Source organism: Dipodomys spectabilis, unplaced genomic scaffold (genome assembly GCF_019054845.1).
Source record: "Dipodomys spectabilis isolate Male_0828 unplaced genomic scaffold, ASM1905484v1 ptg000014l, whole genome shotgun sequence".
NCBI lineage: Eukaryota > Metazoa > Chordata > Mammalia > Rodentia > Heteromyidae > Dipodomys > Dipodomys spectabilis.
The window spans coordinates 1596101-1605365 of record NW_024870691.1 but is presented as its reverse complement, the minus strand read 5'-3'; the positions used below and the strand labels follow the sequence as shown (position 1 = coordinate 1605365).

General features: G+C 34.9%; 1 pseudogene; it reads right to left on the bottom strand.

Annotated features, from left to right (window-relative positions):
* Positions 1–205: 205 nt before the first annotated feature.
* LOC122095342 lies at positions 206–305 on the bottom strand (annotated as a pseudogene).
* Between the last annotated feature and the right edge of the window lie 8960 nt (positions 306–9265).

The following is a 9265-nucleotide window of genomic DNA, read 5'->3' as shown; positions in this document are numbered from 1 at the left end:
TTTTATTTCTTTGGGATAAAATGACAATGTTATCTAATTTCAAGTTTTATAAAGTTTATGCTATGTAAGGGCCTTTCTAAGGTGAAGATTTAATATACTGATGTCAAACTAACCTTTAATTCTATGAATTACATGTATTGTTACACTTGTATTTTTGTAATCAACTTTTTAATAACTGTTTTTCATTTCTTGCATTTGAAGAATGAAAAATATGGACTACTTTACAAATTTTCATACCATCCTTGTGCAAGTACCATTTTAATCTCTGTATTGTTGTAATTTGGGTAGACCTGCTGCTGAAGCATGTAGTATCCTCTAAATTTAAGTACGTAATGATACAATATTTATACAGGCATATATCCATGGTTGCCTATTTGTAACAAGGAACCCTTATTGTTCCTAAAAATGCTATTGATCTTATTTCTCTAAAATTCTGTGCATAGTGGAAAAAACTTATATTGTATGGTCGATTGTTCACATTTTCAATTTTTTGTCAATAACTATTTTGTCATTTTCATTTTAAATTTGATCATACTTTGAAACCTTTACAGCTAAGTCCAAAGGTGATGGCTTTTCAAGTACTTATTTATCAACTGAGTTAGCTTTGTGGAGCTAATGGATTCAAAGTAAGCCTTTCTTAAGAGCTATTTCTAAACTTCTGCAGCTTCAAATCTCCAAAAAGATGAGAATAAAATGATGTTTAGGTGCTTCACGTCCCCAGTCTTGCAAATTGTTATTACAGATGCATGAATTATGGAAGTATATGCTGACATAAGTTCAAGTATATGCAGGATTGAAACTCTATGGAATGTATATAAACCTTTCAAAGTATTAACAGATAGTTTAACAGAATGACTATCACGAAGTTGAAACCAGAAAGGAATAATAGTAAAGACATAGAATGAATGAAAAATGGAACAAGGGGCAAGTACAGCTAGAATACTCAATGTACACATGTAATAAGTAAGTGGTAAATCTGAAATAAATCTTGGAAAAAAGGTTGGTTGAGAATGATAGAATGAGAGACTCTGATCCAGGAGCATTGGACAATTAGATGGACATATTTAATTGTAACACACTTGCACAACCTTTTGAAATTCAGTTAAAATCACAACTACAAACAAAAACACACAAAAATCACAACCAAACAGCAATCTCTAGAAAGTATGTATATGACCTCACAAAATTTTAAGCAATTAATGAAGGGCAGTCTTGGGAAAAGCTGTTCAAAGAGGGCAGGTTTGGGTAAGGGAGAATTTTGAACAGATTTAAATAGATTGTCTAAGGTTATAAATCACCTACATCTACTGCAAACATTTTATTCCGTATTTTTTTTTTTGGTCTGGTCGTGGGGCCTGAACTTTGGGCCTGGGTGTTGTCCCTTAGCTCTTCAGGTTAAGGCTAGTGCTCTACCACTTGAGCCATAGCTCCACTTCTGGCTTTTTTCTTTTTTTCTTATGTGGTGGAATCAAACCCAGGGAAACTCTCCATCGGGGTAGCCCCAGGGACCAGGATTAATAACCGAGGGCAGCCATCCATCTTTTCCCTCGTCCCTGCCACAGCCCACAGCGCCGCAGTGGACATACCAGCCTTAAAAGATTTTATTTTGAAAGGTGGTGATAAGACACAAAAAATTCTTACCGGAATTTATGGGCCTTTACCTGAAGGAACATTTGACCTATTGACCGGTAGATACAGTCTTAATACAAAAGGAGTTTTAGTACATTTAGGAATTATTGATGCTGTCTATATTGGGGAAATAAAAATTTTAATGTCAGCTTCTGCAGATATTTCCTTTAAAAAGGGAGAACGAATTGCTCAAATTTTGTTATTACCATATATATATCTATTGCAAAGTCATTTGGGGGATTTGGAAATACTAACCAACAAAATTGTGTTTTGGACTACTCATATTACTAAAATACAGCCTAAGATTAAAATTAATATTCAGGAAAAGATATTGACAGGACCAATAGATACTGGCTCAGATATTACATTTATTAAAACTCATGAATAACCTAATCATTTATTATATAAAATAATCCCCTGTAATATTAAAGGAGTTAACAAAACTCCTGTAAATTTTATATTTCAAGCAGTGTTGTATGTTATTATAACGTCAGAAGATGGACAGACAGCTGTCCTTAAACCTTATATTATGGAGGTTCCAGTTAACATAATTGGTAGAGATGTACTGGAACAATGGGGAGCTCATATTCAATTTTAACATTTTTATATGGAGCCCATCATGATATTATGGAAATCTGAGGAACCTCTTTGGATTGAGTAATGACCTTTATCTAAAGAAAAATTATAAGCAGCTCATCAATTAGTTGAAGAACAGTTAACCAAAGGACATATTGGGCCGTCTATGTCACCATGGAATTCTCCAATATTTGTTATTAAAAAGAAGTCAGGGAAATGGAGATTGCAGACTGATTTACGAGGAGTTAAGGCATCCATGTACCCTATGGGGGTTTTACAACCTGTTATACAGTCGCCTGCAATGCTTCCTAAAAATTGGCCAATAATAGTAATAGATTTACAAGATTGCTTTTTTACCATTCCTGTACATGTAAAAGATTGTAAAAGACTTGCCTTTTCTTTACCACAAATAAATCATCAAGCCCCTCATCAGTGCTTTCAATGGAAGGAGTTGCCCCAAGGAATGATGAATTCTCCTACTATGTGTCAGATATATGTTGATAAGGCCTTAAAACCTGTTAGACAAAATGGCCTCACATTTATATTTTTCATTATATGGATGATATTTTATTTGCAGGACCAAATATGACAGAATTAGAAAAGGTGTTATAGTGCTTACCCTCTATAAAGATTTTGGATTAATGATAGCACCTGAAAAAATACAAAAAAATACAGTGGTAAAATATTTAGGATACGTTGTTTTTAGACAAACAGTCGCACCTCAAAAAATATCTTTATGACGTGATCAATTACATACGTTAAATGATTATCAAAAGTTACTAGGAGATATTAATTGGATGCAACCGGCCTTAGGAATTCCTACTTATCAATTACATAATTTGTTTTCATTGTTACAAGGGGAATCTGATTTACATAGCAAAAGAACTTTAACTAAGGAAGCTGAAAGAGAAGTACAATTTGTACAATAGAGAATAAAAAATGGTTTTACATCGAGTAATGCTAAATCAACTCATAAATTTATATATTTTAGATAGATGGAAATAACCAACAGGAATTATAGGAGAAAATGAGATACCATTAGAATGGATTTATACACGGCATAGATTTACAAAAAATATGCCATATGAACAATAGTTGGCAATTATTATTCAACAGGCCAGGCAATGGGTATTTACCCTATCAGGGTATGATTTATTTGAAATTATCTTTCCTTTGCCAAAAGACTAAGTAAAATATTTTTTAAACATGTCTGAAATGCTACAAATAGCATTAGTAAATTTTACTGGGCAATTTTCCTATCATTTCCCCAAATGTAGATTGTGGCATTGCTTACATACACAACAATTTGTAATTAATAATATAATTACCACGGCCCCTATTTCCACTGCTCTTACTGTTTTTATACATGGCTCCAAAACAAAAAGTGCTTATTGGACAACAAATAAATATTGGGTACAAACAACTACTTTAGCATCAGTTCAACAAAATGAACTTTTTGCTATTATTAAGGTGTTACAAGATTTTGTGGGAGATATTAATATTGTTACTTATTCTGCCTATGCTGTAGGGGTTGTGACTAATATAGTCACTGCTGTTACATATTCATCTAAACTCCAGCTAAACCAAGTATTTAAACAATTACAAGCATTACTGCAACAATGTAATGCCAAAGTGTTTGTAACTCACATTAGGGCTCACTCTTCGTTACCTGGGTACCTTGTATATGGCAATAATCACGTTGATAGTTAGTTTTGCTTCTGCTAAACAGGATCATGCTCATTTACATACAAATGCTGGCCATTTACATATGCATTATAAAAAACCTTATTCTCAAGGTAAACAAATTATAAAAACGTCTCCTATCTGCAGACCAATGCATTTGACAGTTGTACCTGCTGGAGTAAATCCTCGAGGATTACAACCTAATGAGCAATGGCAAATGGATATAATCCATGTACAAGCCTTTGCCCATTTTTCCTTTGTACATGTTACAATAGATACTTATTCCAAATTTGGGCTTTTGCCCTTACGGGAGAAACTGTTAACAATGTAATAGAACACATTTTGGAAGCTTTTGCCATTATGGGAGTGCCTGCCAAATAAAGACTGATAATGGACCAGCCTAAAAAATTATCAAATTTAAAAGATTTTGTGAACTTTATGATGTGGTACATATTACAGGAATAGAATATAACCCCCAAGGACAATCCATTATTGAACGAGTTCATTGCACACTAAAACAACAAATCAAAAAATTTAAAAGGAGGAAAAGGTTGGATGAAAGTATGGATATTTTGTGGTTTTCCATGCAAACTCCTAAAATAATTTTACATCAAGTTCTTTTTGTTCTTAATATTTTAAACTTACCACAAGTAGATACTTTAACTAGAGCTGAGTGCCATTTTGAACAAATATCAGAAAAACCTTATTTAAATGCTCCCGTATGGATTAAGATTGCATTGGATGCAGAATAGCAACTAGGAACGTTATTACATAAGGGGCGAGGATAGGGTTTTGTGTCTACACAGGATGGCAAACAATACTAGCTTCCTGCCTGATGCATACAGACGCAGCCCATTGAGGACAGCCCCTTGGTGGCAAGGAATAGGCCACCAGTTGAGGAAAAAGAAATCCCCACTGCCCACCTGGGGGCAGGTTAAAAAGTTGACTGCAGAAGGACAAAAGATGTTACAATGCAATGGTAAACCTGTCATGGCTGAGAACTTATTCTTGGCCATGTGTGCCCTGCTTACTATAAACTCTGTCCATGCTAATGCTAATTTATTGGGCCTTTGTTCCTAATCCTCCTTTATTGGAACCTGTTGTTTGGGGAGACATGGATATAACCATCTATCATGTTCCTGCTGTTTTATCTCCTCCTTGGAATAATTTGACATTTTGCAATAAGGATGATGTAGCTTTTTAAATTTTACTTACTATACTCATTCCTTGCCTGTTTGTCTGGGGCCTCCTCCATGTTTAGTTATGAATGGGCAACATTGGGTTTTACCTGGGAAATGAACTTCCAATTCTAGGACACAGCTGCAGCGATTAACTACTTGGTCCATTAATAGTAACTGGGAAAGTGTGACCTTTGATGGCAAGTTATCCTTAACTATGTGTCCCGATTTTACTTATATTGATTTAAAATATCAGCCTTTTGTGTGGCAAGAGTGTAGAGAAGCATTTGGAAAAGTGTTCAATAATTTTATTAATTGGGGACCTTTTGGACAGTTTATTAACACATGTTCAGAATAGAATATTACCAGATGTGATTCATCAAATGTTACTAGGATGCTGGAAGCCATTAATGGATCATTTACTGGAGATCGACTAATGGCCTGGGAAGATGGAGGCATTGCAGATGCTCGATGGGCTTTCATGGCTGCACCCACTGGTGTTCACACTCATCTTTGGAAGGTCAGAGCGGTGCTGAAACCCGTGATGCTATCAAATGGATCATTTTTCAGGGACGTGGAACTCTGCATCCACTTATAATTTTACTTTGTACAAATCTTATGATGTAACTGTTTGTGTACCTCTGCCTTATGTATTTTAGTGGGAAATTTTACATTTTCTCCTACTATTTCTTGTTTTAATTGTCGCCTGTATTCTTGTGTTAATTCTTCTCTTAATTTTAATGACAATGATAGTAGTATGATATTACAACAAAGAACTCATATTTGGCTACCTGTTAAATTCAGAAGAGAATGGTCCCAAAATCCTTTGGATAGTGTTGTTATTGAATTTTTTTACCAAACTACTAAAACGTACAAAGCCATTGTAGCAGTGATCTTAAACTTAATTGCTATTACCACTGTTGCTGCAGTGTCTGGAATTGCCCTACACACTTCCTTACAAACTAAGCACTTTGTGGAAGAATGCCACCGGGATTCACATGAATTGTGGGTCTCACAGGTAGAAATTGATGCTCTATTATAAACACAGATTAATATTCTTAAACAGACAGTGGGATGGTTAGGAAAAAAGTTATTGGTTGTGGAAAAACAGTTATTGTTAAAATGTGATTGGAATTTCACTACCTTTTGCATTACTAATGTAAAATATAAAAAATCTATACATGATTAGAATGTAATACAGCACTATTTATCTGGAAATTCTACAGCTGCTCAATTGATTGCTCAGTTACAATTTAATGTACATGATATTTTTGGTAAACAATTTACAAATGATGATGCTTCTAATATTGCTGATGCATTTATTAAACAATTGGAAGGGTTGGATCCGAAATACTACAAAGCATTTCACATACTGCTAGTGGTATAGGAATTATGAGTTATTATTTTGTTTGCACTTGTACTGTTATATTTGATTTTTATGAAGCCAATGCAAGCATCTATGATAACCCTGTGGAAAGCTTTACTTTTAAAACAAAAGAAAAAAAGAAGGAAATTGTGAAGACTCAGGGTCTATGTTAAAGGGGCATAATGATGCAGGCTCTGGCCTCAGGATTATCTGTGGACTGTGTTTGAGTATTAGGAAAGCTCTTGGCATGCCGGGCTGGAGAGGGAAAATGTTCTCTTTCCCTGTCTCAAAACACATGTCACAGACTCCTGGGAGCTGAGGAAGTAGCTCTTCTGCTTGCTTAAGCATAGATGAGCAGCTGGTCAAGCATTTTCGTGATATTGGAGAAGTGGTTTGAGTTTGCTCTAAAATAGTTTAGATAATAATATACCAAGACATTGTCTCATAGGTCAAGTAATAATGTATCTGTTGAAATTTTTGTGTGAATGTCTTCTGACCAAATCTTGGAAAAGATCATGCTTGCTTGTTTTTAAATACCACTAACAATAAAGCACAGCATTCAGTGGCAATTGCTGTTTGCATTCTGCATCCCCTATGTCCTTGTGATTTCGTTACCCTTACCCAGGGACCCTAACGCAGTAGATGTTGACAAAAGCCCACCCAGGCAGGAAGGTTCCCTAGATTCTTATCTCCAATAAACTTCTCAGCAAAAGACAGACACAAGTGAGCTGAGATTGAAGTGGTAGGGCACAAGCCTTGAGCATAAACAGGCACAGAGACAGTGTCCAGTCCCAGAGTACAAGCCCTAGGACAAACCAATAAAACAAAAATAAAAAACAAATCCCAAACCTAACATTTTTCTCACTGTATACAGAGGCACGTAATAAAGGAAATTGCTTCCTGTGTTACAAAGAAATAGAAGAAAGAAGATGTCCCACAATTATTCTCTTCATACCATGTTATAGCAAAGCCTCAAAAAACTGCCCTTTTTCTAAATTTATAAATTAATATCATCCATTTGTTGGCAACTCTGTGTACATTATTCACATTAACATTTTATACATGAAGTGTTGGAGTTATCTATTACCTGAGTTCTAATTATAACTCTCATGAAAGAATATTCTAGGCAAATAGAATGCAAGAAACATTTGTAAATTTGTCTACTTAAAAGAATTTTGTAAGTATCCTATAGAATATGAAATTACAAGCAAAACCAAAATATTTATTTTAAATCTAAACTCTAATTTAGCAAGTTCTACATAGTCTTTCATTAGATTAACTTTGCTCTTTCTCCAGGCTTAAGTTTTTGTAATCCTTCATCCTTTTCTTGGAATCTAACAGAGTGGTGATTACTTACTTTTTCAAATTTTGGATGGGAGTCATGAGCTATTTTGCATCTAAGAATGTTCTGTAATGAAGAGAGCATTTAAAACACAACTGAGGATTATATATGAGTTGCATTTCAATAGGAAACTTGAGTTCTCAAAACATAATGACATAATTAGCCCAAACGTCCAACTTTGTATTCCTTTGTTGTTTGGTTTGTTTTATTAAGACAAAATTATACTACCTGGTCCAGGGAAGGTATCACTGTGTAATTCCACTATCTAATCTCCTATCTTAGTCTGAGTGCTAGAATTCTAGCCTTGTATCACATTGCCCTTCCATAGTTTCTTGGTTTATTTAATCTAGATACAGACTATCAATTCTGAACTAATCCAGTAATATTATCCATTGCACTGCTCAGGGTGTTCATGTACTCTTTTCAAAGATGTTATAACATTTGACACAGGATATGAACATTTTCAGATGCACCTGCAGGAGTCTCTGATTCATTCCTCCATGGATCCGATCTCTTTAATAATGATTACTTGACTCTATTACTATCTCTGGTCCCTATCTATGTAATATTCTTAAACTTTTTTGAAGAAAGTTCACTTGAGAACTTTCTAACATTAAAAATTATCACTTGATTCTAGTCTTACTCAGGACATATTTTCTATTGTTTTCTAACTTTTCCACATATTCTGAGAGTTGCTTAATATGTGTGCATATATAAGTGCCTCTGTATATATGTGTATGATTGCATGTATGTATGCAAAAGTCTCAACATCTTATTCAGCAATCTTGCTCATGTCTGGTATTCCAATACTTGAGCCATTCTTTCAATCCAGATTTTGGCTGGTTAATTATATATAGTTTCTCAAAACTGTTCTTCCCAGGCTGGATGCAAACTGAACTTCCCAGACACCTTTACACTCTTAGGTTTTATTTCTCCAGTAGTATCAACTTTAAAATTACAAACATTTTGTGAGTGTAAAGGCTAAGCTGTAGCCTAGATTTTTAACTCAAGAATTCATATAAAGATAGATGAACATGCACATTACATATGCTGAATGTACACTGTTAGAAATGTGATCCTAAGCTGGGTGGTGGTGAGATCTTCGGATAGGGTTCAAAGCCAGACCGGGCAGGAAAGTCCTGGAGACTCTTTTTCCAATTAACTACAAGAAAACTGAAAGTGGCACTGTGGCTCAAGTATAGAGCATTAGCCTTGAGCTGAATAGCAGAGGGACAGCTCCCAGGCCCAGTGTTCAAATGCCAAGACCACCACCAACAAAAAATATATAAGTAAAGGAAAGAAAATGTGATCTTATCCACCACTTCATGGCTAGTATAATCCCTGCTCTCTCAGGATGGACTTTTTTCCAATTAAGTTCATGCTCTTATATCTGATTTGCATTGGAAACAGAATTGTGCTTCCATTCTACTGTCTACAAAGTTGCGTGATTAGCAAGCATGGTTTAGAAAGGGAGTGGCCTCATACTTCATG